The 27,834-nt window shown below is 40.9% G+C and overlaps 1 protein-coding gene across 10 annotated transcripts in view; it reads right to left on the reverse strand.

Annotated features, from left to right (window-relative positions):
• baz2ba (bromodomain adjacent to zinc finger domain, 2Ba) overlaps window positions 1-27,239 on the reverse strand; it is a 276,122-nt gene extending 248,883 nt beyond the window's left edge. For 8 of the 10 annotated variants that reach the window (XM_080199128.1, XM_080199127.1, XM_080199132.1 and 5 more), the window contains exon 1: window positions 26,998-27,239. The gene's annotated coding sequence lies outside the window, so the exon portion shown is untranslated. Of the gene's footprint in view, window positions 1-18,043; window positions 18,092-26,711; window positions 26,775-26,997 lie in introns of those variants that run through there. The other 2 variants (XM_080199124.1, XM_080199125.1) reach the window with 2 other exon arrangements.
• Window positions 27,240-27,834: the final 595 nt, after the last annotated feature.

Here is a 27,834-nt window from a genome sequence, read left to right on the forward strand (position 1 = left end):
ACTTTTTACTGAAATTAGAATAGAACAGAAGACATATCATAGAAACCCTACAGTGCAGAAAGAGGCCATCTGAAGAATGGTAGGAAGGACTATTACTTACGTGGCGAAAAACTGCAGCAGGCGACGGTGCAGAGGGACCTCGGGGTCCTTGTGCATGAGTCGCAAAAACCCAGCTTGCAGGTGCAGCAGGTGGTCAGGAAGGCGAATGGGATGCTGGCCTTCATCGCGAGGGGGATTGAATATAAAAGTAGGGAGGTCTTGCTGCAGCTGTATAGGGCATTGGTGAGGCCGCAGCTGGAGTACTGTGTGCAGTTTTGGGCGCCGCACCTGCGCAAGGATATTTTGGCCTTGGAGGGAGTGCAGAGGAGGTTTACTAGGCTGATACCGGAGTTGAGGGGGTTGAGCTATGAGGAGAGGCTGAATAAACTAGGCTTGTACTCGTTAGAGTTTAGAAGAATGAGGGGAGATCTCATTGAGACGTATAAGATGATGAATGGAATGGATAGGATAGAGGTGGAGAGACTCTTCCCGCTCAAAAAAGACAGTAGGACTAGGGGGCACAGCCTCAAGATAAAGGGGGGGCGGTTTAGAACGGAGTTGAGGAGGAACTTCTTCACTCAAAGGGTGGTGAATATCTGGAATTCTCTGCCCGTTGAAGTGGTGGAGGCTGCCTCGCTAAATATTTTTAAGAAGCGGGTTGATGGGTTTTTGATAAGAGAGGGGATTAAGGGTTATGGGGAGAGGGCGGGAAAGTGGAACTGAGCCACGACAGATCAGCCATGATCTTATTGAATGGCGGGGCAGGCTCGAAGGGCCAGATGGCCTACTCCTGCTCCTATTTCTTATGTTCTTATGAATCTGCATCGACCACAATCCCACCCAGACCCTACCCTGATATCCCTACACATTTACCCGCTAATCCCTCTAACCTACGCATCTCAGGACACTAAGGGGCAATTTTAGCATGGCCAATCAACCTAACTCGCACATCTTTGAACTGTGCGAGAAAACTGGAGCACCTGGTGGAAACCCACGCAGACACGAGGAGAACGTGCAAACTCCACACATACAGTGACCCAAGCCAGGAATCAAACCCAGATCCCTGGAGCTGTGAAGCAGCAGCGCTGACCACTGTGCTACCGTGCCGCCCATATAAAGAAACAGGCCATTCAGCCCAATTAATCAGTGCTGGTATTTGTATTTCCCACCATTTTCCTCTCATTCAATCTGCATCTTTGAATTTTTTTTTAATGAGTGCCACAAGTAAATTAACACTGCAATGAAGTCACTGTGAAAATCCCCATGTTGCCACAATACTGCACCTGCTTAGATACAGAGAATTTAGCATGGCCAATGCACCTATCCAGGACTGTGGGAAGGAAACCGGAGCACCCAGAGGAAACGTACACAGACATGAAGAAAGCGTGCAAACTCCAAGCTGGGATTCAAACCCGGGTCCCTGGTGCTGTGAGGCGACAGTGCTAACCATTGTGCCACCATGCCTAAACATTAAGTCAGATGATCAAAAATTTGATCAAAGAGGTAGGAGCATCTTAAAAGAGGTAGTGTTGGAAGGAAATTCCACGACAGCGTATATAGATAATTTAAGGCTCAGCCGAATATGGAGCAATTAAAAGCAGGGATACACAAGAGGTCAGAATTAGGTAAATGCCGATCACTCAGAGTTGAAAGGCTTAAAATGGTTACAGAAGGGCAAAGCCTTGGAGGATTTAAAAAGGATGAAAATTTTAAAATCAATATGTTGCTTGAACCAACATACGGTTTCTCCCAAAATCATTCTGGCTTCTACTTTAAGACACTTGAGGCTGAACTCCTGGATCCTGATGTGGTTCAGTATCTATTTCTGTTTGGTCAAATTCCTGTGAAGCACGTAAGGATGTTTTGCTATGTGAGGTGCTATAGTACTGCAAGTTTCCGCTATTAGTCATTTACCTGAACATCCAAAGGAACAATGACAAAGTGAGGAAAGACACATTATGATGCAACAGGTCGGCCTGGATTTGGAATGTACCGGCTGGAAGACTGGGGTGGGTGGGGGTTTGGAAATAGCTTTCAAAAATGAATTCAATGAATGTTTAAAGAGGAGGAGATTGAAAGGATATTGGAAAAGAGTGGAGGGCGAGGTTGACATGAATTGCTCTTTAAACGAACTGGTACAAACCCCTGTTTCAAATGCCTTCATTCTGTGCTGTACTGTTCTGTAATTCTAGGATAGAAATCAGATGAATGACTAGTTAATTTTTTTATACTGTTGATCGAAGAAACAATGGTAGCCAAATGAGCTTGCTATTCTTCTCTGAATAGTGGTAATGGTAAAATTTGGGCGGCATGGACAAGTTGAGCCAAAGTGCCTGTTTCTATACTGTAAATCTCAATTACTCTATGATAGAGGGGCAGAGCCTTGTCAGAATCAGACAAGGATGCCGGTTTTCCTATCAAGTCCATGCCAGACCAATCCAATCAACCCCATTCCCCTGCTCTGTCCCTATAGTTCTATAGGTTCATTTCCTTCAAGTTGCTCATCCAACTTCCTTTTGAAATCACTGATCACCCACATTTCATTTCCAACACCGTCAAAGTTCAAGATCATTATCATTTGCTGCATAAGAAAGTTCTACCTCACATCTCCCAAATCACTTACCCTAACCTTAAATCAATGTTGCTGAAACTTTGCACCAGTTATGGGAACAGCTTTTATTTGTCTACATTATCTACATGCACCATAGACTTATGCACCTCTATCAGATCTCCTCTCAACCTCCTTTGCTCCAAGGAGAACAAATCCAGAATCTCCAACCTAAGCTTGTATCTAAAACATAAGAAATTGGAGGAGTAGGCCATCTAGCCCTTCGAGCCTGCCCCGCCATTCAAAAAGATCATGGCTGATCTGAAGTGGATCAGTTCCACTTTCCTGCTTTCTCCCCATAACCCTTAATTCCCCTGTCGATCAAAAAACTATCTACCCGTGACTTAAATATATTTAGCGAGGTAGCCTCCACCACTTCAATGCGCAGAGAATTCCTGAGATTCACCACCCTTTTGAGTGAAGAAGTTCCTCCTCAACTCTGATCTAAACTGGCTTCCCCCCCCCCTTATGAAGATGTGTCCTCTAGTCCTGCTATCCTTTCTGAGCGGGAAGAATCTCTCTACCTCTACCCTATCCATCCCCTTCATTATCTTATACGTCTCTATAAGATCCCCCCTCATCCTTCTAAACTCCAACGAATACAGACCTAGTCTATTTAGTCTCTCTTCATTGTCCAACTCCCTCATCTCCAGTATCAGCCTAGTGAACCGCCTCTGCACTCCCAAGGTCAATATATCCTTCTGCAAGTGCAGCGACCAAAACTGCACAGAGTACTCCAGCTGCGGCCTCACCAGTACCCTGTACAGTTGCAGCAAGACCTGCCTACTTTTATATTCTGTCCCCCTTGCTATAAAGGCCAACATTCCATTCGCCTTCTTGATCACCTGCTGCACCTGTAGACTGGGTTTTTGCGACTAGTGCACAAGGACCCCCAGGTCCCTCTGCACAGTAGCATGCTGCAGCTTTTCGCCTTTTGAATAATAATCCCTCCTACTATTATTTCTGCCAAAGTGGATAACCTCACACTTGCTAACATCTGCCAGGTCCTCGCCCACTCGCTCAGCCTATCCAAATCTCTCTGCAGACTTTCCACGCCCTCCACGCAATTTGCTTTTCCACACATCTTCGAATCATCAGCAAATTTCGTCACCCTACACTCAGCCCCCTCCTCCAGATCATCTATATAAATGGTAAACAGTTGAGGCCCAGCACCGATCCTGCGGCACTCCACTAGTCACCAACCGCCAACCAGAGTAGCACCCATTTTCTCATCCCTGGAACCAATTCTCGTTAATCTCCTCTGCATCCTCAAGGGCCTTCACATCCTTCCTAAAACCCAAACAGCATACAATACTCTAGTTCTGGCTTAGTTAGTGCTTTATAAAAGCCTAACTTCAATGCCCACAATGCCCTGACTGATACGGATTAAGACACAAAAAGCAAAGTTTTAGATTACTTCAATTTCCATTGGCTATAATGCGGGAGTCCAGCCTGGAATGTATTGGAATGATCAAGTCTGAAGCTAACACAGACACAAATGTAGATTTCAGCAGCAAATGAGCTGAGGCAAAGAGAAGTCGGGCAATGTTACAGAGGTGGAAATAAGCAATCTTGGGGTTGGCACAAATAGGAAGACAAATGAGTGTGCCAAGATATTAAGGATTATGATCAAGTAATGCACTGATAGATTTTTCCATCACTCAGAGGAAGAGGGGATAAATGTAAAATAATTTTCAAAAGGATCAGAAGAGAATAGAAGAAAGTTTTTAACACTGAAATTATTTGCCACAAAACACAACAGATCCTACAATATTAAAAGGAAATTAAATGCATGCAAAAAAGGAATACTGAAAAAGAAACAAGGGAGTGGGATGATATTAGGTGATTCATGTGGAACACCATGGCCTGCTTCTATGCTGTAACATTCCATGAAACAATGTTCTCACATATGATTATACTAGCTAATCTATTTTAAATGACAGATGCATCACAGTACTACATATCAATTTTAATGTTGAAAAGACTCTTCAAAATTTTGTTTCTTGGCAGTACAGAACTTAAATATTGCTGAAAAAAGAAACATGTTGTTGGAAATTTTTCATCTTGCATTCATCAGACCAAACACAGCAATGCCAAATTTCAAATGATCACAACAATTTATACTAGAGAAAAGTGTGTTTGCAAACCAACCAGCACCCTTTTCTCCTGTAATATAAAACTGTTGCAATTGTTTGAAATTTGATACTTGTGTTGTCCTGATCAGTGCAAAATGAAAGGCTGCAACATGTCTCTTTTTTAAGCAATATACAACTTTGCTTGTAGTCATTTAAAAATGGCATTAAATAGTCAGAAACTAGCCTTTCCAACATCACAGTGGAGCACTGAACCATACAGGAAGACAATTCACTACTCAATTCTAGCTGAGATATTGATAGCAATACTAGAATTGGTCTCAAGTTCCTCGGTCACAGAGGAAAAAAAGTGGCCAAAAATCCTCTCTCCCAAATACTCTCCAGGGACTCCAGCAGATGAATCGTGGGTGAATGCAAGACTGTACTCAGTTACAATGCCCTTTTCCACCCAAAACAATCTTGCAGATACGAAGAATGGAAACTCATGCAAATTTGAGAGGCTCCTAAGGCTTGCAGAGTTATACGAAGGACCTATCAACTGCTACAGGAAAAGGAAAGACAGATTTGTTAGGATGGAAACATGGTGGTGGAAGAGGGTACAGAAGAGGTTTATCAGGATGTTGCCTGGTCTGGAGGATATTAGCTACAAGGAGAGGTTGGATAAGCTTGGTTTGTTCTCACTGGAACAACAGAGGTTGAGGGGTAACCAAATAGAGGTTTACAACATGGAGTGGGATGGACAGAGTCAGATGCTCTTTCCTAAGCAGAAAAGTCAAGTCCTAGGGGATCTATGTTTAAGGTGCGTGGGGAAAAGTTTGGAGGAGATGTGTGAGGCAAGGTTTTTACACAGAGGGTGGTGAATGTCAGGAACACGCTGGCTGGGAAGGTGGCGGAAGCAGGTACGATAATGGCATTTAAGGGGCGTCTAGGTGAATATATGAATAGGATGGAATGGAAGGAAGTAGAGAGGGTGGAAAACAGGAAGTATCAATAATAGAAAAGTCATCTGGTCCAAATGGGTTGCATCCCAGCTTAATGAAGGAGGTCAGAGTGATGATTGCAGAAGGGCTTGCCTTAAATCTTACAATCTTTCCCAGATGTGAGGTTGGTGCCAGAGGTTTGGAAAGTGGAGGGTTATGAACCCACAGTGCTTTTGTACGTCTAGTTCGGTACATCCGCAATTACAGATGAGTTTACAAAATAATCACAAAATGACCTGAGCTTTAGCGCACACAATGCCCACAGTTTATTCCAAAACATAAACTTATCTACCCTGATACTTTACTGACTTGCTCAGTCAAAGAATAAAAAACAGTACAGCACAAGAACAGGCCCTTCAGGCCTTCAAGCCTGCACCAATCATGATGTCTGCCTAAATTAAAATTGTATACAGTTATGGAGTCTATATCCTTCCATTCCATCCTATTCATATATTCACCTAGACGCCCCTTAAATGCCATTATCATACCTGCTTCCGCCACCTTCCCAGCCAGCGTGTTCCAGACATTCACTACCCTCGATGTAAAAACCTTGCCTCGCACATCTCCTCCAAACTTTTCCCCACACACCTTAAACATAGATCCCCGACAACTTGACTTTTCTACTTAGGAAAGAGCATCTGACTACCCACTCTGTCAATGCCACTCCATCTTCTAAACCTCTATTAGGTTACCCCTCAACCTCCGTAGTTCCAGTGAGAACAAACCAAGTTTATCCAACCTTTCCTCGTGGCTAATACCATCCAGACCAGGCAACATCCTGATAAACCTCTTCTGTACACTCTTCAGGGCATCCACATCCTTCTGGTACTGTGGCAACCAGAATTGTACACAAAATTCCAAATGAGACCTTCCTAAGGCTCTGTACAACTGCAGCATGATCTGCCAATTTTTATACTCAATGCCCTAACTGAAGGCAAGCATGCCTCATGCCTTCTTGACTACCTGATCCTCGAGTGATCAGTGGACATGTTAATACAGAACTCTATCTTCAATACTCCCAAGGGTTCTACCATTTACTGTATAATTCCTACATGCAGTGGACCTTCCAAAATGCATTTCCTCACATTTGTCCGCATTAAACTCCATCTGCCATTTCTCTGCCCAAGTCTCCAACCAGTCTATATCTTGCTGTATCCTCTGACAATCCTCTTCATTATTTGCAATTCCACCAACTTTTGTGTTGTCTACAAACATACTAATCAGACCAGCTACATTTTCCTCCATATCATTTATATATACTACAAAGATCCCAGAACTAATCCCTGAGGAACACCACTAGTCACATCCTTCCATTCAGAAAAGCATCCCTCTTCTGTTATCCTCTGTCTTTTACGCCCAAGCCATTTATCCATCTAGTCAGCTCTCCTCTAATCTTGTGTGAGTTCATCTTTCGTACCAGTATACCATAAGTTACCTTGTCAAAGGTTTTACTGAAGTCCACATATACAACATCCACTGCCTTTCCTTCATCTATCATCTTCATCACTTCCTTGTAAAACTTGATCAAATTAGTGAGGCACGACCTCCCCTTCACAAAACCATGGTGTCTATCACTAATAAGTCGATTTGTTTCCAAATGTGAGTAAATCCTGTCCCTAAGAATCTTTTCCAATAATTTGTCTACCACTAACATAACGCTCACTGGCCTATAATTTCCTGGATTATCCCTACTGCCCTTCTTAAACAATGGAATTCTACCACCCGTCTGGGCTCTGCACATTTTAGCTGAGGTCAGGCAATCAATTTATTATAGTATAGCTCATTGATCATTCATCAAGTTATTCTATCCTGATCCAAGGTCACACTCCTTAGCTTATCATAGACTGGCCCATGCACAATCATCAGCTTCCTTGCCTGACCAAAAGGTCACATTCACTACTACATCCACTCCATAAAATTTAAACCGGCATCTTGGACAAGCCTGGGTGATCCCATGATACAACACTTCAAGAGTCAGTATCTAACCGAATAGAAAACTGCCTTAAGAATGAAAATCAGCAAGTCATGGTAGATTGTTGTTTTTCAGATTGGCTGGTAATAGACAGTAGTGTTCACCAAGGATCGGTACGAGGGTCATTGTTTTCTTTTGCTGTAAATAAATGACTTGGAACCTGGAACATAGAGTAAAATCTCAAAAATGGCCTATGATCCCAAACCTGGAGGAGTGACAAGCAATGAGGTCAATAAGAATCACCTATCAACAGGGAATAGATAAGCTACTGGAATGAGCAGACAAGTAGCTGATGGAATTCAATACAAAGAAGTGTGTGGTGATGCAATTGGAAAAGAAAACTGAATGTGCACTAAGGAAATAAATCTGCAGTGCTATGGAGATGAAATTGGAGAGTGGAACTGACTGGACTGTTTCACAGGGAGCTAGCAAAGAGTCAATGGGCCAGATGGCCTCCTTCTGTACCACAGATATCTCCGAGTCTACTGTATCTCTTAGCTAAGTTTTTCACTGAACAGGATGTGGTACTTTAGCATATTATTAGTTCAATGATGTAGAGAACATAACAAATAGGAGCAGGAGTAGGCCATCTAGCCCCTCGAGCCTGCCCCGCCATTCAATAAGATCATGGCTGATCTGTCGTGGCTCAGTTCCACATTCCCGCCCTCTCCCCATAACCCTTAATCCCCTTGCCTATCAAGAACCTATCAACTGCATCTTAAAAATATTTAGCGAGGCAGCCTCCACCACTTCAACGGGCAGAGGATTCCAGAGATTCACCACCCTTTGAGTGAAGAAGTTCCTCCTCAACTCCGTTCTAAACCGCCCCCCCCCCCCCCTTTATCTTGAGGCTGTGCCCTCTAGTCCTGCTGTCCTTTGAGTGGGAAGAGCCTCTCCACCTCTATCCTATCCTTCCCATTCATCATCTTATATGTCTCAATGAGATCTCCCCTCATTCTTCTAAACTCTAACGAGTACAAGCCTAGTTTATTCAGCCTCTCCTCATAGTTCAACCCCCTCAACTCCGGTATCAGCCTAGTAAACCTCCTCTGCACTCCCTCCAAGGCCAAAATATCCTTGCGCAGGTGCGGCGCCCAAAACTGCACACAGTACTCCAGCTGCGGCCTCACCAATGCCCTATACAGCTGCAGCAAGACCTCCCTACTATTATATTCAATCCCCCTTGCTATGAAGGCCAGCATCCCATTTGCCTTCCTGACCACCTGCTGCACCTGTAGGCTGGGTTTTTGCGACTCATGCACAAGGACCCCGAGGTCCCTCTGCACTGTCGCATGCTGCAGTTTTTCGCCATGTAAGTAATAGACCTTCCTACCATTATTCCTACCAAAGTGGACAACTTCACATTTGCCAACATTAAATTCCATTTGCCAGTTCCTGGCCCATTCGCCCAGCCTATCTAGATCCTTCTGCAGACTCTCCACACCCTCCGCACAATTTGCCGTTCCACCAACCTTGGTGTCATCAGCAAATTTCGACACCCTACACTCGGTTCCCTCCTCCAGATCATCTACATAAATGGTAAATAGCTGAGGCCCCAGCACCGACCCCTGGGGCACTCCACTAGTCACCAACCGCCAATCCGAATAGCACCCATTGACCCCCACTCTCTGCCTCCTATTTGACAGCCAATCCTCTATCCATGCTAACACCCTACCCCCAACTCCATGCCCCCTTACCTTCTGTAATAACCTCTTGTGAGGCACCTTATCAAACGCCTTCTGAAAATCAAGAAACACCACATCCACCGGCTCTCCTCTATCCACCGCCCTAGACACATCCTCATAGAACTCCAATAAATTTGTCAGACACGACTTCCCCTTAACGAAACCGTGCTGCGTCTGCTCTATCAAACAATTCTCCTCAAGATGCCTCGCTATTTTCTCCTTGATCACGGATTCCAACATTTTACCTACAACATTAAACTAACCGGCCTATAATTCCCTGCCTTTTGCCTGCCACCCTTCTTAAACAACAGCGTAACATTAGCCGTTTTCCAATCTTCCGGCACTTCCCCGGAATCCAGCGACGTTTGGAAAATAATCACCAAGGCATCCACTATCACCTCCGCCATTTCTTTCAGGACCCTTGGATGCATTCCATCTGGTCCTGGGGACTTGTCCACAATCAGTCCCTCCAGTCTGTCGAGCACCACCTCTCTAGTAACAATAATGTCATTCAGGCCCTCCACTCCTACCATCTTTCCATCGCTAACACCCGGCAAATTATTCACGTCCTCCTCCGTGATGACCGAAACAAAAAAGTTATTCAAGTTATAGACTGTGGGGGTGAGAGATTTCCTGGTATACTAGAGTAAGAGGATCTAAAGTACTAGAGTATGAGGATCAGCTTAGGTCAAATCGAATCCGTTGGGTGAACAGCTGGTTCGTGATGTAGCGCGATGCCTATACAGCAAGTTCAATTCCAGTACCAACTGAGGTTATTCATGAAGGACTGTCTTCTCAACTTTATCCCTTGCCTGAGATACGGTGATCCTCAGGTTAAGATCACCACCAGTCAATTCTCCCCTTCAAAAGGGGAGGTCAGCTGGGACTATGGCGACTTCACCTTACTACAGTATGAGGAAGATTTACTTATTATTACTACAGCACAAGTTAATGATGGGACATTGAAGAGATGGATGGACAATTGTCAAAGGTTCAGAGAGTACAGAATTCCTAAACTGCATTCTGAGAGCCTTACTAGCCAGTTTGTGGCAAGCCCAACATGAGGTAGAGGGGGAGGAGTGCAATTCTAAATCTAGCTTTAGGGAACAAAGCTGAGAATATGGAACAAATATGAGTGGGAAAACACTTGTTGAGTTGTAATCATATTCAGTTGGGTTTAGCCTAGTGATGGCAAAGCATAACGTTAAGATAGGAGAAAAGATTCTAAATTAAGGGACGCCCAATTTTACTTTGCTAAATCTCTTTTCAGCCAAAGTGGACTAGAAATAGCTACATATAAATCAATATCAGAGCAATGGCAAACATTTAAGAATAAATTTAGGGGGTTCAACAAAAAGCTGGGCAAAGAACCCTGGGTGACAAGATGTGAAGGGGCATAAAATGAGGTAAAAGAAAAGGAAAGCTGATGCCAAACATCAAGAGCTTAATACTGCAGAAAGTCTAGAAGTCTACAGGAAGTGTAGGGATGAAATTAAAAGGAAAAATAGGAAAGCAACGAGTGCATGAAAAAAAAATACAGGCAAGTAAAATCACGGAAAATTTAAAGATGTTTTACAGGTATATAAAAAGCAAGAGGATAATTAAAGAAAGAGTAGGGCACATTCAGGACCAAAAAAGTAACTTGCGTCTGGAAGTGGGACGTTCTTAATGAATATTTCATGGAAATCTTCACAAAAGACGGAGCCAATAATAATACCATAGTTGATAGTATAGCCAATAACAATATCATAGTTAGATTGGAAAAACATGCAAGAGGAAGTTTTAAAGGGTTTGACATCCTTAAAAGTACATAAACCACTAGTTTCAGGTGAAAAATATATCCCAATTTGTAAAAACATGAGAAAATTGTGGAGGCTCTGACCATCATAGGTTTGGAGAGCTGCCAATGTGTATTCTTTAAAAAAAAGGAGTATTCAGAGTAAGCATAGGTCAGTTAAGGAATAATCATAGGCCATTTAGTTGTGGGCAAATTATTCAAAACAATTGAGGACAAACGTAAATCTTCATTTAGAAAGACATAGATTAATCAAGGAAGAAAGAAAACGACAAAAATATACATCCTAAATGAGGTGAAAAATCCTGTAATTTCTGAACATGCATGGGTTCTACCAAGTGTTTATCCCAACTTTAACCCCCTTGATATCCATAACAGATTTGCTGTAGAAAATCACAAAGATAGTGTGGACAGAGATATTCCAAATGGCTTCTCAAAATCCATTTTCACAAATGAGCCCGTGCTAGCTGCCCCATATTTCAGTAAATATTTCAACTGTCCCATACCAGGAAAAAGACTACGGATTTGAACACCCAATTGGTAATCCTCAAAAATCTAAATAAGTATCAACAAAAGCATTCTACTCAAGAAACATTAGCTGGCCAGCATTTTGAGGTCTATATTAAAAATGGAAACCAAGAGACCCTATATATATATAGACCATAAGACTTTTAAGATCCTTAAGAAATTTAAAGTGATCAGTGCTAAATTCTTCCAATGGAATTTACTCTTAGTCTTTTAATTAAAGATTGCCTCCATTGCTGGAAAAAATAATGACATTGCTAAAATGCTATCCATAGCATAGGCTACCCAGAGAATGCAACCAATAGGAAAATTTGTAACAATGATAGATTCCTGTGTGAATGCACAGAATTAAGATGTGCTTTTTTCATTGTTTCACAGGAGAATCAAGGGAAAATGTCATATTCCATGACACGTTCACTACAAGCATGAGGGTATCGGATCTTTGGACTGTATGATTATACCACGCGGAAGTAGCCACACAACCTGTTAAAATAGCAACCTAGCATATGACGATGGGTATTTATCCCTGGGACAGTATTCAAATCAGTGGTCAATATTTAGTTGAACATGGACCTGAGTAAGGATACTCTGCAGTCAGCTGTGAAGTTCAAACATCTCGTTGTCCAATGATGAACAAGCATTTGAGGAATATGGGACCTTTACACTATTGGTTTCCAAAAGACATTGATCAAAGGAGGATATTTGAGCTCAAGTTGGAGCAGAGATAACAGTGAATGATCAATATCAACTATTAACGTAACATGGTTGTCTGGGCCTCAGAAGTGTTAACTTTGTAGTCATGTGACTGAAACTAACTTTCAGTGACTGCAGTTTAAAATATCCTGAACAAAGCAAATCTTGCAGAGAAACATCCAAAACTCCAGAAATATCTGAAACAGCCAAATCATCATAGCTACAAGTCTTCAACTGAAGCAAAAGTGCTGTACTTGTTCTAACTTCCAAGTCTACCCAAGAACCAATCGCCTGGCTTTCATCTACAAGTTTAGCAGTTTCATGAGAATCCTCTGTTTTTCGAAAACCTTCAAACCATCTGAAGCACCAACTAAGCATCAACTAAGATGACATCAGGCCTGCACTGACATCAGGACTGAGTTATAAATTCTATTTTTATAATTATGGCCTTAACTTCATCTGTATCTAATCTGTGTGTGGTAACGTGAGACGAGTGATTGAGACATCCAGAGCAAGCACATGGTAACAAATAACCTTCTATATTTTTAAAACCGCCAAAAAGCTTGCTACTGGAATTTATTTTAAATTGGAAAATATCACTGAGGGTAGTGAATACACACCTTATATAGAAACACCAATTAGAAACTGGAAGGAAACACAAATTCTGTTCATAATTATAATTGTAATTATAAACTTCAGATTTTCAGCATTAGCTTTCTATTGTATATTGCAGTAGGTTAGCACAATGCTCAAGTGGCCTGTGATAATAGCTGTAATCCTTCCCACACTTTTTTTTAAAAAGTAAAAGGCTAACAATATCTGCCTAAGAACTACAAATTTGCCTTTGTATCATTCCTTTCACAATCTCAGATCATCTTGTAGCACTTCAAAAGTCATTAATTTGTTCTAAAATATTAGTGTTGTAATGCTCAAAAACACAAGTCCATTTGCACACAACACTGTCCCAGAGACAAGAATTTTTGAAGTTTATTTAGTGTCACTAGTAGACTTACATTAACACTGTAATGAAGTTACAATGAAAATCATTTTGTCCCCACACCCCAGTGCCTGTTTGGGTACGCTGAGGAGGAATTCAGCACGGCCAATGCACTTAACCAGCACGTCTTTCGGACTGGAGAAGAAAATCAAAGCACCGGGAGGAAACTCATGCAGGCATGGGGAGAATGCACAGACTCCATACAGAGTGATCCAAGTCAGGAATCAAACCAGGTTCCTGGCGCTGAGGCAGCAGTGCTAATCTCTGTGCCTATGATTTCAAGCATGGTGGCAATCTATTTTAATGGTGCTGCTTTAGGGTAAACCTTTGGCCAGGCTGCCAAGAAGACTCCCAACTTCTATGAAAAATAGACATAAAAGATCCCAAAGTTCTAAAGAGAAATAACAAAGACTTAGTTATTATTACATTTGGAAGATTACACCTCCCAGCAATCTTTTGATACTGCACTGAAACACCAGCCTTTACTATGTGTTCACCTGGAATAATGGGACGTGAACCCAGTCATCTGACTCAAGAGGTAAAAGCACTACTATCAAGATAAGGCTGACACTATAGCTTCAATTTAGACAAAGTGACATAGAACCTGCCTTAATAGACTGAAAGTTTGTTTTCCACGTGTTTTTCTGTGAGCTACAGCACTAGTTCTGCTTTAACTTTTGGACTACAGGCAATTTCAAAGACAGATTAATACATTGACCCAAATCTTCAAAGATAACTTTCCAGTCTTTCAATGACTCTAAAGAGATGGCTGTAAACAACACACTGGTCAAAAGTGCATTTCAATAACAAACAGAAATATTTCAGATGACACTAAGGACCAGATTTTACCAAAAATTTGTGCCCGAAAACGGGCGCAAAAATCACGGTAAATTCAGGTGTAGGGCCTGTAACGTGATCTGCACCCAAATCTGAGCAGATAGGCACAGAGATTAGCACTGCTGCCTCAGCGCCAGGAACCTGGTTTGATTCCTGACTTGGATCACTCTGTATGGAGTCTGTGCATTCTCCCCATGCCTGCGTGAGTTTACCAATACCCAAAGCATTAGCATGCATTTAAATCAATTTAATGAATCGCGTGCCCAACTCTACCACCAAATCCCACTTTACTGACTTCGGGTCCAATCCGGATCCGCACTGTAATCAACCTGCAGAATAAAAATCCGAAGCTGATTCCTAATCTGCAGGGGAACCTCCGAAGCCCATCCTCCTCGATCATCCTTCGCAGAGCCCCCCCCCCACACCCCACATTCGGACCCTCCCCCCCAGGAGGCAGGCCCCTAACAGCAGAGCACACCCCCAACCTACCCTGATTGCTGCTCTCCCTCCACCATCCTTCTCACCTGCACCCACTGGACAGCCTGCAGCACCTTTCTGGCCTTCCGCTGGCGCCTGCTGGAGGAGTGACGGCAGGCTCAGATGGATCTCTGGGTTGTGTGTGGCGGGGGGCGGGTAAACAGGACTTTAACCTGGTGTTGTGAGACTTCTTACTGTGTTTACCCCAGTCCAATGCTGGCATCTCCACATCAACGAATGCAGGTCAGAAGGATGGTGGAGGGACAGCAGCGATCGAGGTAGGTTGGGGGTGTGCTCTCTGGCAGGGGGACTGCCTCCTGGGAGGATGGGGGGGGACCTGCCTCCCAGGGGGGTATGATCGCAGCTCATCCTCCCCCCACCCTCTCTGTTGTGTTCGTCTTTCGCACCCAGGCGCGCTATTTCAGATTATTTTTCTGACGGTTCAGAGCTCCGATCATTCTGGCAGTGCTAAGCCCCACCCACAGCACGGACCAGTTCGGAGCCGGCAAGAAGCTTATGGGCGCGCTAGAATGAGGATGCCAGGCTCAGATCCGTTTTACGCCCGGATCCAGCCCTTAGGGCCCGATTTTACCAATTGGAGGCTAAGTGTCTGAAAAGAAATACCAGGAAGGACGCTTTAAACCTCCTTGCGGATATGCAGCAAAAAAAAAATTTGATTCTTGCTCAGTGTTTTTTGTCATTTCAAAATGGGAATAACAATGGCTGAATCTTACAATTTAAAAGTATAATATACAAAAACAAAGTTTGTTCAGAAACATGTTTTTAAATTGGGAAAACATGGAATTGAGGACTGTTCTGTAGTAACTTGTTTGCAATGCAAAAATGGAACAAGATCAAATGACTCAAAAAGTATAAAATTCCTGAACTGTTTCCATTATTCTTCTCCTCTTTCCCTATATCAATTGGCCTAGTCCAGGCACAAAACCGTAAAGCTGGAGGAGTACTTCTGAAACTGAATTTACTTATGAAGAACTGTAACTTTTTCAAATGCTAGTCAACATTAGGTACAAATCAAATTCTACAAAAGCAAGTGTGAGCAGATGCACAGGTAATCAAAACTAAGTTAACTTAAAAGGCACAACTGCCCCATTTAATCTTATTTTTAATTAGCTGAATAATGTTACATATTATTAGGCAACATCCACAACTTAAGCTGAAGAATATCACACATTACATGTGTTTGAGTTAGGATATATTGTGATCAGATATGCATTGTGCCCTCAGTGAAATTCCTCAACATATTCTTTTCTAGTACTTTTTAAAGTAAAGTGGTCAAAGAAAAATGAATCAGTAAATATAGTAACTTTTACATCCTGATCCAAGAGAAAAAAGAATTTCCCATTTCAATGATATCTAAAAGTAGTAACAATTTAATCAGCAAGCCTCAGCTATGTTTCCACAGCTTGGCAACAAACAATGATGTTCATGATGGGATGTAATTTGTGTAAATTGTCCCTTTATACAGTCTATGAAGTTTACAGTAGTTAACTGCTTCAAAGAATAAAATTCACTGTCTAACTCAAATGAATAATGAGTTTTTAAAATTCCCACTGGAGAATATCTGAACATTCCAGTAGAAAAAGGAAAACTGAAAAAGGAACAAATTTAAAAAAAAGAGGGAACTGATTTGGCAAATTGTTAAACATGGCATCAAGGAATAGTATTGAAATATGAATTCATATGACTACTATTTCATGTCTGCTATAACAAAGAAAGTTTGGTCAAACTTTCCTTTGTTCAATCTTTTCTATAATTTATAGATCACAATGGTACCTAGACAAGACTTGATGAGGATATCATTAATAGTTGCATTATGCAATGTATTTTTGTATTGAAATAACTCAGAGTTTTGAACAAAAGCAGTTACTGATTGAAGTGCTGCAACTTCAGGAAAATTACATTATGCAGATTTAGGCAGATATCTCCATCAAAAAATAGACAGAGTTCTTCACCAGTACTGTTAGTCTGGATTAGCTTGTCCACTTCTAATTAATGTATGTAACTGCCACATCGTACACTACTCTCCTATTCTTCATTCTCTTGGTTCCCAACTGCTGTGTTGCAGCACAGTGGTGTGCCAAAACTCTCCAGACTGCTGTGATTCCAGATTTCTTTACCCACTGATCTGGGAGTGGGCAACTCACCTCTGTCATGGGGCAAATGTTAGAAGCTACTATTAAATATGTCATGGCAGGGCACTTAGAAAACTTCCAGATAATTAGGCAGGCATAAAGGGCAGCACGATGGCACAATGGTTAGCACTACTGCCTCACAGCGCCAGGGACCCAGGTTCAATTCCCAGCTTGGGTCACTTTCTCCTTGTGTCTGCGTGGGTTTCCTCCCACAGTCCAAAGATGCATGGGTTAGATAGGTTGGCTGTGCTAAATTGCTCCTTAGTGTCGGGAGGATTAGCAGGGTAAATACATGGGATTATGGGGATAGGGCCTAGGTGGGATTGTGGTCGGTGCAGACTCAATGGTCAAATGACCTCCTTCGGCACTTTAGAATTCTATGATGATATCTAGGAGTCAATTTGATTGTGTGAAAGCAAATCATATTTAACCAGTTTATTGAACTTCTTTGAAGGATTCACCTGTATTGTGGATAAAGGGAATCTGGTGGATGTCCTGTACTTAGATTTCCCCAGGACATATGATAAGGTGTAACATCAAAGGTAATTGCGGAAAATAAAAGTCCATAACATAAGGGGTAACACTGGAATGGATAGAACATTGGCTAGCCAACAGGAAACAGTGGGTAACCATAAATGGGTTTTTTTTTGGTTGGCAGGATGTAAAAGTGGTATGCCACAGGAATAAATGCTGGGCCTTCTACATTTTACAATTTATACAAATGATTTAATGAATGGTTTGAAGGTACGGTTGTGAAATTTGCTGATGATAAAAGCATAGATAGGATAGTAAGTTCAAAGAGGATAAAGAGGATACAAAGATCTGGCAAATGGACTAGGATGTGAAAAAATGTGAAATTGTTCATTTTGGCAGGAAGATTAAAAAAAGCATATGATCTAAATGGTGAGAGATTGCAGACTTCCAAGATTCAGTGAAATATGGGTGCCTGAGTACATGAATCACAAAAGGTTAGTACACAGGTACAGCAAGTAATTAGGAAAGCTAATAGAATGTTATTGTTTATTGTGAAGCGAATTGAATACAAAAGTAAGGAGGTTATGCTTGAGTTGTACAAAGACACTGGTGAGCCACATCTGGAATATTGTGTACAATACTGGGCTCCTTTTTTTTAAAAAAAGGAGAAAGTAAATGCATTAGAAGCAATTCAAGGAAGATTTACCACACTTACCTAAAAACAGAAAAATGATGCAAAGACTCAGCAGGTCTGGCAGTACTTCTGGAGAGAGAAACAGAGTTAACGTTGAGACCTAAAATCTGAGCTCTGAAGAAGAGTCATACAGACACAAAATGTTGACTGTTTGTCTCTCAACAGATGTTGCCAGATCTACTGAGCCTTTCCAACAGTTTCTGTTCCTATTTCAGAATTCCAGCAGCTGCAATATTTTGATTTTATTTCATTAATGGACAGATTATCTTGCGAGGAAAAATTGAACAGGGTAGGCTTGCACACACTCCAGTTTAGATTAAAAAGCTACTTGATTGAATAAAATCCTAACAAGGTGGATACGGAGAGGATGATTCCTATTTTGGGAGAATCTAGAACCATGGATCACTGCTTAAAAGTAAGGAGTCACCCATCTAAGACATTTTTCTTTCAGAAGGTAATAAATCTTTGGAACTCCCTTTCTCAAAAGGTAGCATAAGCAGAGTCTTTGAATGTTTTCAAGGTAGAGGTAAATAAACAAGGGGTAAAGGTTACCAGGGTAGATGGGAGGTTGCAGTCAGATCAGCTATGATCTGATTGAAAGGTGGAAGAGGCTGAAAGGGCCGAGTGTACTACTTCTGTTTCTAGCTCATGTGCATGTTCATATATAGCTTCACTAAATTGGTCCATGAGATGCAGGCGTTGTCCTATGATGACAGCTAAGTAAATTGGGCTTATATTCTGTAGATCTTAGAAGAATGAAAAACAATTGCATTCAGACAAACGCTGAAAAGGCTTGATAGGTTTCACTCATCAGGGAGCTTAAAACACAGGGGCACAGTCTCAAGATAAAGGACCAATCATTTATGACCCAGATGAAGAGAAATTATTTCACTCAAAAGGTTGCGACTCTTTGGAATTCTCTACACCAGAGGATTGGGAATGCTCCACTTCTGAATACATTTAAGACTGGAATAGACAGGTTTTTGGTCTCTCAAACAAATAAGGGTTATGGGAAGCAGGAAGGAAGATGGAATTCAAGTCCAATTTCAGCCACGATCATACTGAATGGCAAAGTAGGTCTGACACGCCACATGGTTTAAAAAATGTACTTATTAGTGTCACAAGCAGGTATACATTAACAATAAAATGAAGTTACTGTGAAAATCCCCTAGTCACCATTGTCCGGCGTCTGTTTGGATACACAGAGGGAGAATTTAGCATGGTCATTGCACTGAACCAGCATGTCTTTCGGACTATGGAAGGAAACCGAAGCATTCGGAGGAAACCCACATAGACACAAAAAGAACATGCAAACTCCACAGTGACCCATGCCGGAAATCAAACCCGGGTCCCTGGCGCTGTGAGGCAACACTGCTAACCACTGTGCCGCCCTAGTCTGCTCCCATTCCTATTGTGTTCTTGTGGATGCCAAAGACAATGAATTTGATGGGTTTTAAAACACTGACTGTGGTTAAAGATATATCTTTGTAGAATTAATTAATTCAATAAATCGCACCACATTAATTTGATATGAATTACTGATGTTATGCTTTCTTTTCACATTTCATAATAGCAATCACCCACACCAATGGTTCACATTTTACACTCAGCATATCAGTTGATTCCTGTTTTTGGAGGCTTCAAAGGTCAACTTAAACACCACAATTCACAGTAGCTATTTGATAAATAATAATTAATTAATCTATTGGTGTCAAAGTAACATTTCCTGCTTGTTGATAAAATGGAACCACTCATCACAGTTTGCCTATTCTTATGTATGTAAATTAAATCAGCTAACTTCAGGCAGAAAGGTAACAAAAGCATTATTGAACAAGGGACAGAGAAATTCTTAACCACTGACCCAGCTGAAGATTAAAGATTCTGAAATTCTTAAATAACAATTTTGTATTTTTTTAGACCACTAACTACAACAGCTTGTGCTCTGCTCCACTATATGCCTCAATTTGTCTCGCCACATTACTAATTCAAAATTGAAGCCATGTTGCCAGCACAGCAGAAAAGAAAGCCTTATGTGACAGAAGTGACCAGATTCTTAAATGAAGATGATCAATAAAAACTATTGCTACCCAATGCAGTTTTGATGTGCAAGCCTTTATGAAATCTGCAAATGGAAGTACACTTTCCATAACTGCTGTTAAATTATTAAGAGACCATTCCTCCCACAGCCAAATCTCAATATTATTTTTGTAGGAAAATCTCAGTAGTTTATTCATGTAATACATGTTAGCTATGTTAAGAGTGCAAACAGCATTAATCTGCAGCACTAACAGGCAAAACTACTGGCATTTGAAACACCAGGCCCCATTATCACAGCAGGAGACGTCAATCACTCAGATGTTCTTATAACAGCACAGGCAATATGACAATGATCCCAGGGAAAATCAGCAATCTCTGCAGAATATCCCAAGGCCTCCCCCCACTTCCCAACCCCCTTTACTTTGCAATTTCACCAATCAGAAGGTGTCATTCTTGACCTACTGGAAGACTTGCATCTTGTTTCAAATCCTTAAAAAAAACATCAATCATACAAAACAGGGAAAGGACATTGAATTATACAGTATTAACCTCCAGGGTTTGCATACAAAGATCTCAGATTTATTTATGCCCATCCTTTAAGAGCCTCAGCACTGTTTTTAACACCAAACCAACTGCCAATTTGATGAACCTCTCTGCCCTCAGCAGGAGTCATGCTTGTTTGATTAATGAGTATGTGCTTGTGGAAAAGGTAAGAACAAAAAAACAAGGTAAAAACACAATTATCCCCTGCACAAAAATGCCACAGCAATAATTAACCTGATGCCTCTCTTGAGGGGTGATGTACTTGATGTCCTATTTATGATCAGCACACTGGTCTTAGACATTGGACTTTTTCATCAGCATTTTACACTGCAGCTAAGCAGTTTCACATTCCCAGCACCCACAAATCAGGACAATTCAATGTTTTGTGCTATGTATCAATATCAAGCTTAGCATTAGAAAAATCACACTGAAGGTACACTTTTTCATTTGCCAGTTTTGACAGTGATCAAACTGGTACATTATTACAGCAGCTGCTTTCAGGCTGTTTCTTCTTTTGTTTCAAAATTCTGATCAGTGAAACTACCCACAAGAACTGCTGACCTGTTTGATTTTTCATTTCTCTGCAGAAGATCCAAGGACAGTTACAGGCCACTGAGTATATGTAGCAAGAGACAAACGCAATATACAAGATGCCTGCTATTCAAGCTATTACCTACTGAGAAGCAGTGTCTACATTAACCATTGCCTATATTAAGTAAAGATTATCTCTGTCCCACCAAACTCTGATTTTCCCAATCTGGAACACATTTCAGCAGGTAAGCAAATGGTTCTCAGTTTTTGGATGAGCGCGGCTGGAAAAAAAAATCACACCCCTATCTTGCTTTAAAATTCAACCACTCAAACTAAACTAAAGCAAGTTAATCTACCCTTTACATCTCCCAATCAAAAAAACCCAAAAACCTTCCTCAAAGTAAAGTTACATAGCTTACCAAAGAATACCAAAGATTGTGCATTTGGTTAATCAAGACAAACTCACCAGTTTCTGGTTATTTTTAATAATTCTACATTTATAGTTTTGTAAGAGCAGTTCTTGCAATTGAACTGGAAAGTTTTTAAAAACATATTTTGATTTAGATCCAACAAAAAAGATACAACACATCTTTATTTTGACAATATTTTACTCTTTTTGAGCCAAGATCAACTTGTTTACTAAATTAATGTTGATAGAATACCTCAAGAACCAAATGTGCAACAGACACCCAGGCTGAAACTCATAAAAGATTAATCCCAACTTTTCAACAAGCTGCAAGTGTACCTTTATTCTGTAAAATAATCTACACATCAGTGCAACATGCTTAAAGCAACACAGAAATCATACTTTTAAAAAAAGTATGATCATCTCATACACCTGTAGCAGGAGACAGAAAAAAGTGTAAGCAGGAAGGCAGTGTGTGCATACTAATACACAAAGGTCTGAGGTCCATGGCAAATTCCAGAGTGCATAAACAGTGCACATGTAGTACTGTGCACAGCTTTGATCTCCTTATTTAAGGACGGATATACTTGCATTGGAAACAGATCAGAAAAGGTTCACTCAGCTGATTCCTGGGATGGGGGTTGTCTTGTGAGGAAAGATTAAACAGCCTGGGCCTATAATCATTAGAGTTTAAAAGAACGAGAGGCGATCTTATTAAAACACAAGGTTCCGGGAGTTTGACAGGGTAGATGCTGAGGCAGTGTTCCTTTTCATCAGGGGTTCTAGAACTAGGGGGCACAGTTTAAAAATAAGGAGTCTTCCATCTAAGACTAAGATGAGGAGAAATTTCTTCTCTCAAGAAGATTGTTAGTCTTTGTAATTCTCTTCCATTAGAGAGCACTGGAGGCTAGGTCACTGAATATATTCAAGGCCAAGTTACAGATTTTTGATTGACAAGGGAGTTAAGGGTTATGGGAGACAAGCAGGAAGTGGAAGTAAGGCCACAGTCAGATCAGTCGTGATCTCTTGAATGGCAGAGCAGGTTCATGTTTTTGAATGCAGAAATATTTAAACAACCACCGAGTTGGTTGCATAAATAATGGCAAGAGACGATGACACACATTTATGTTAATAGAAATATTTCATAAATTGCACTTTGAAATCAAGATTTTGAAAAAAACAAATACATTTAAAAAGAAACATCAGCCCGCTGCTTCCAATCTGTTAACACACCTTTAAGGATTCCACCAAGAAAATTGCTGATTTAGTTCTGCTTTGCCAATATGTTTAAAAGTATCTTAAGTTGAAACTATTTTCTGATATTAAGTATGCAGATAATTTTGAAACAATTTAAATATACCGGCGACCCACTCATGCATACAACCCAAACACCCTACATTCTGATCAAACAGTTACCCGTTGAGTTGGCCTGCAGATCTTCCCCATTAGGAACAAGTAGGAATTGGTAAAAGGAACAAATGGAATTATTTCTGGTATAAAAGACACAGGAATACTAGTGACACACTGTTTAGATGCAAGGGACTTATTAACACCTGAATTACTAGCTTCACAAGGATTATTTTCCATAATGACATTTGCCACTGTACAATTTAATAAAACCACATTTCTACAATATTTTTAAATTGAAACATAAGCTTGTGCTTATTCTTTCCATCTCTACTGCAAACAAGTATGTAGGGAACAGACCTCATCAATGTATGATATTAAAATCTCATGTTGCAAATATAGAACAATTGAAGACATTTGGAATTACAATTCAAGCTGGGAGTGACTGTTCTGTTTCAATTCAATGACACCACTAATGGGTTCTTAGCAGCTCCATGAAATCAAGCAGCTGTCAACTCAATGCATCAGAAGAAAAAGTCATACACTCCCATAAGGAAACGAGCACATCAGGATGTTTGGCAAAACATCTGCTCCTTCACATTTCATCTGACAAAACAAAAACAGCTAAACAAAGAAATACCTTGTTTTTTTTAAACGAAGCATAGCACCTTAACAAAAAAAAAAATTATTTACTTATATCACTACTAATACTGTGTGCAATTTTCACATAAGCATTTCTGATAGATAACAAAATTATTATGGACAAATATTCACAGAACCTCAATGCATATTAATAGTGTGCTATTGTTGAAAATGTGATCAGGTCTCAACTGTAATACTGAGTGATTAAAACACTGTACTTGAATTCTCAGGTTTAAATAATAAATGGTGAATACTACAGGCACCAGCAAAATATTTTTTCCTTTTCAGTTTAAGATGCAATATTTCAAAATCCATATTTATTCTTGCATTAAACTGATGATTGACTCTAACTGGTATTACTTTGTGGAAAGGAAGGTGAACTATTGATATTTTTCTCAAAGATGTCACAAGGAGTGCACATATTACATTTCAGCTGCAAAGTTCACCTAATTATTAGTGTAACTTGCAATAAAAATACATATATGTTTCTTTCTCAAAATGTGGCTCAGATTCAAGTAGTTACAAACTTTAGACTATTTATCAATTGACCTTGATAAAGGAAATCCTTGCATCACATAAACGCTATATCAAACAATTAAAGGAAGTCCATTCATCAATCCCAAGACCTACTTTACTTACTATCACCAAATAAAGTAATATCCATGTACAATATGAAATGCAGCATTTCAAGCAACTCTTAAGAAATTCAACTATGATGCAAGCAATATTTTGTGTTCCTTTGATCTGCTTATTTCCCCTGCTTAATCTGCCAAATCTTGCAGGCTTTTGTTGCATGTATAATTTAAAGCCATCTGCTGTTTGGGCTTTTACATTTTAAAAAAAAACTTAAGATCAGAGTTACAACAGAATGGGTTTGTTACGAATATTCAAGTATCCTGTTTCAGTGCATTCCCTTGTGAAAATAGTAGTTACATATAAAAACGACAAAGCAGTTTTTCTACATGTCTTTAAATTTCCCCACTACAAAGACTTTAAAAAATATGGTAGCTCATAAAACCACAAAACCACTTAAAAGCTAGAATGATATTTTTAAGCTAAAATGTGGCCAATTCTGCCTGGCATTCCAGCTTGATTTTCTTTTTATTATTTTCTGCCAAGGGATTCAGAACTTTGCACAATGAAAAGAGAATTCTATTGTTCACAGGTATAAAAATTGGACAGTACCACTTTGTTTAAATTCATACTAATCTGACACAAGAGAATATAGCCAGAGGAAATACAAGGATCTTATTTAAACAAATTCAAACCTTAGAATGTTTACAACTTTGCTCTTATTGCCATCTATGGTTATGCAGCCGAGTTGAAATCAACTCTTTAGTTAAAATGAGGCTGTGCATATGTTTAGTCTTTTAAAATTAATACATAAAGCTGCAGATGTCACTGGAAATATGCTGTGGGCCTACCATTTCATGTACACTTTGTAAGCAAGTCTTTTCTAAAAGGTCTTGCTTTTTGAAAGAACCATAAAAGACGTCTAGAAAAAGTGTTAATCATGGAAGTTTGAAAATCTCTTCAAAACCATGCTTTGTATTTATTACCATTCTACTATCTACACTTTGAAATTATTATTGAATATACAGTTTATTAACCACATTAATGCACATTCATTGTGAAGTACTGGATGCCAGCAATGGTTTGTTTCGTAAGCAAATTTTCGTATGTTAAGCAATCTCACAACGTACTACATGGAAACAATTTCCCTTTTTCCAAAAAAAGGCACACATGTACAGATTTTTACCCGACAAAGCAGCAGCAGTGGTCTTACTCTAAAAAAATGCTGAATTTTACGACTGGGAATTTGTTAGTGTAGTAGTCATTCTGAACCCACAATGAAGCTTATCTAAAGTTCCTGTATAGTTTCATTTCTTTCATGTTTAAAAACTGTTGCAACTAAAGCAGCTAACAACCAGATGATGAAAGAAACAAAGTCCTTTCAAGAACAGGATGAATAAAAAAGAGCCCATAAATCCAAGAAGGGGCAAAATCTGACTAAACTTTACATGACGTCACTGTCCCCAGAAACCATGCCTAAACTTAAAGAGGAGCAGGAGGGAGGGAGCGGGGTTCAAATCCGCCCTCTAAACAAAAGGCTTCAAAATAAAACACATTACCCAAGATGGCGAAGGGTTGTTGTTTTGAAGAAAAGAAAAATGGAGGATATTGTAATATACACAAAGGGATAAATTTCAACAACTCGCCTGCAGCCGGCTTGAATAAGGAAGCGGCGGAGATACAAAAGCAAAGAGGGGAGGGAGAGGGATGGAGAGGAGGACGAGGGGGAGGCACCCGGAGCGGGCTGGGCACCCCCTCACACAGCCCCGGGGAGTCACCAGATTTATATATATATATATATCGAAATAGAGAGAGAGAGGTTTAAAATAAAAACAAGAGGAGTTATCGCAGAATCGATCTGAGTGAAGCATGTCGGTGTCTCTTGTGCTGACGGGGAAGGGACTGAGATGGGACGCAGCAGATGTGACGGGTGACGCCGGGGCCGTGTTGTTGAGGCCGGCCTGGCCTAGCCTGGTCCGGCCCAGCCTCTGGCAGCCGGACTGTCAAAAGGAGGGAGAGGGGAGAGGGTGGTGTGTGTGAGGCCCACTTTCACACCACAAACCACCCCCTCCTCCCTCCACGGGACATGGGCTCCGTGCCTCAGGAGTCCTGTCCACATTTAAACAACACATCTCTGTCCCTCAGCCCTCTCCTCCTCTTCCCCCCCCCCCCCCCCCCCCCCGGGGCCGCTTCCTCAGGCTGCGTCCGTTTGTTGTGTCTTTTTGAAAATAAACTACGAGAGAGAGAGAGAAAGTGGATCAAATGGTAAACAAGAGAGGTTGCGAGCGGGACACAAAAGCGTCTTTTTTCTCTCTCTACACACACACACACTCCCCTCAGAAAATAAATAATTTGAAAAAATAGAAACCTTAAAAAAAACACAAGTTTTAGTGCGAATGGAAATCACTCACTCTCTCTCCCTCTCCCCCCTCAAAAAAAAACACACACACAATGTGCCCGTTGAGGTGATTATTTTTTAAAGTCCTTCTCCGAGCTCTCGGCTACAAAAGGATCCCGATTCAAAGCGACATGTAAAAAGACAAGAGACGGTTAGAGACACAAAGTGAAGGAGGGAAGGAGGAAAACAGCCTCACCGGCCTGGACCCTTACCGAGCACTTTTTCCCCGGCCCGAGAAATATTTTACTAATTCTTTCTCTCGCTTTCCTTCCTTCCTCCTCCTCCTCCTCCCCCCAACAACAAACAACTCCTCGTATTTATCAATTATTTGTCTCTTTAACCGCCTCTCTCCCCCCCACTTACACACACATCTCTCGCCGCCTACATCAAACCACCATTCCTCCTCTCGCCCACCCATCACCACACCAAATAATAAATATCTTTTTTAAAAATAAAAAAAAATGTCCATCAACACACGAAAAAGAAAATGCAACTCACCTAGCTCGCAAATGTCATCGACTTCCCTTCCGGATACGTCGGGAGTTTGGAGGACAGATGGTAGAATTATCTTTTAACGTTCTTGTTTTCGTTTCGAAACTTTTTTTTTAATTGAGGCGGGAGGAGAGAGGGGGAGAATTCGTTAATTCGCCAGAAGCTGTGAAGGGAGAGGGAGGAGGAGGAGGAGGAGGGGAGGGGGGAGAGAGATAGGGACCGAGACTTTTTTTCGGCTTCTCAATGCATGTGGTTCACGAACTGGTGACGTCAGGCAAGGCTCAAACAATGAAACTTGCTGCTACAAGAAACATTTTCCTAAATGAAACCAAACAGTTTATCATCTAGCGGCAGGGAAAAAACACACCGGGTTATAGTCTCTCCAAAGCACACCCTCCTCTTCACCTCTCACCCCCTTCACCCCCCACACACCTTTCTCTCTCCCCCTACCATCAACTGGAGATTTTCTTTTTAAAACACAAACTTCCCCTTTTTTTTCTATTTTTTAAAAGAAAAGGATCATAAACTATCAGAGCACGTGAGGATTGCAATTCATTATTTCATCTTTTCTCTGCCCTCTTTCATCATTTTCGTTGTTGTTGCGCTCTCTGGCAATGTCAGCACCCCTCTCCCTTTTTTCACACCGTGGTCATTTGTAACATATGAAACATTTTCCTAAATGAAACCAGTTTATCATCTAGCGGCAGGAAAAAAAACACTGGGTTATAGACTCTCCAAAGCAAACCCTCCTCCTCCCCTCTCACTCCCCCCTCCCAACATACACACACCTTTCTCTTCCCCCCCTACAATCAACTGGGATTTTCTTCTTTTAAAACATAAACT

This window comes from Carcharhinus amblyrhynchos, chromosome 11 (assembly GCF_965287045.1).
Source record: "Carcharhinus amblyrhynchos chromosome 11, sCarAmb.v2.hapA, whole genome shotgun sequence".
Taxonomy (NCBI): Eukaryota; Metazoa; Chordata; class Chondrichthyes; order Carcharhiniformes; family Carcharhinidae; genus Carcharhinus; species Carcharhinus amblyrhynchos.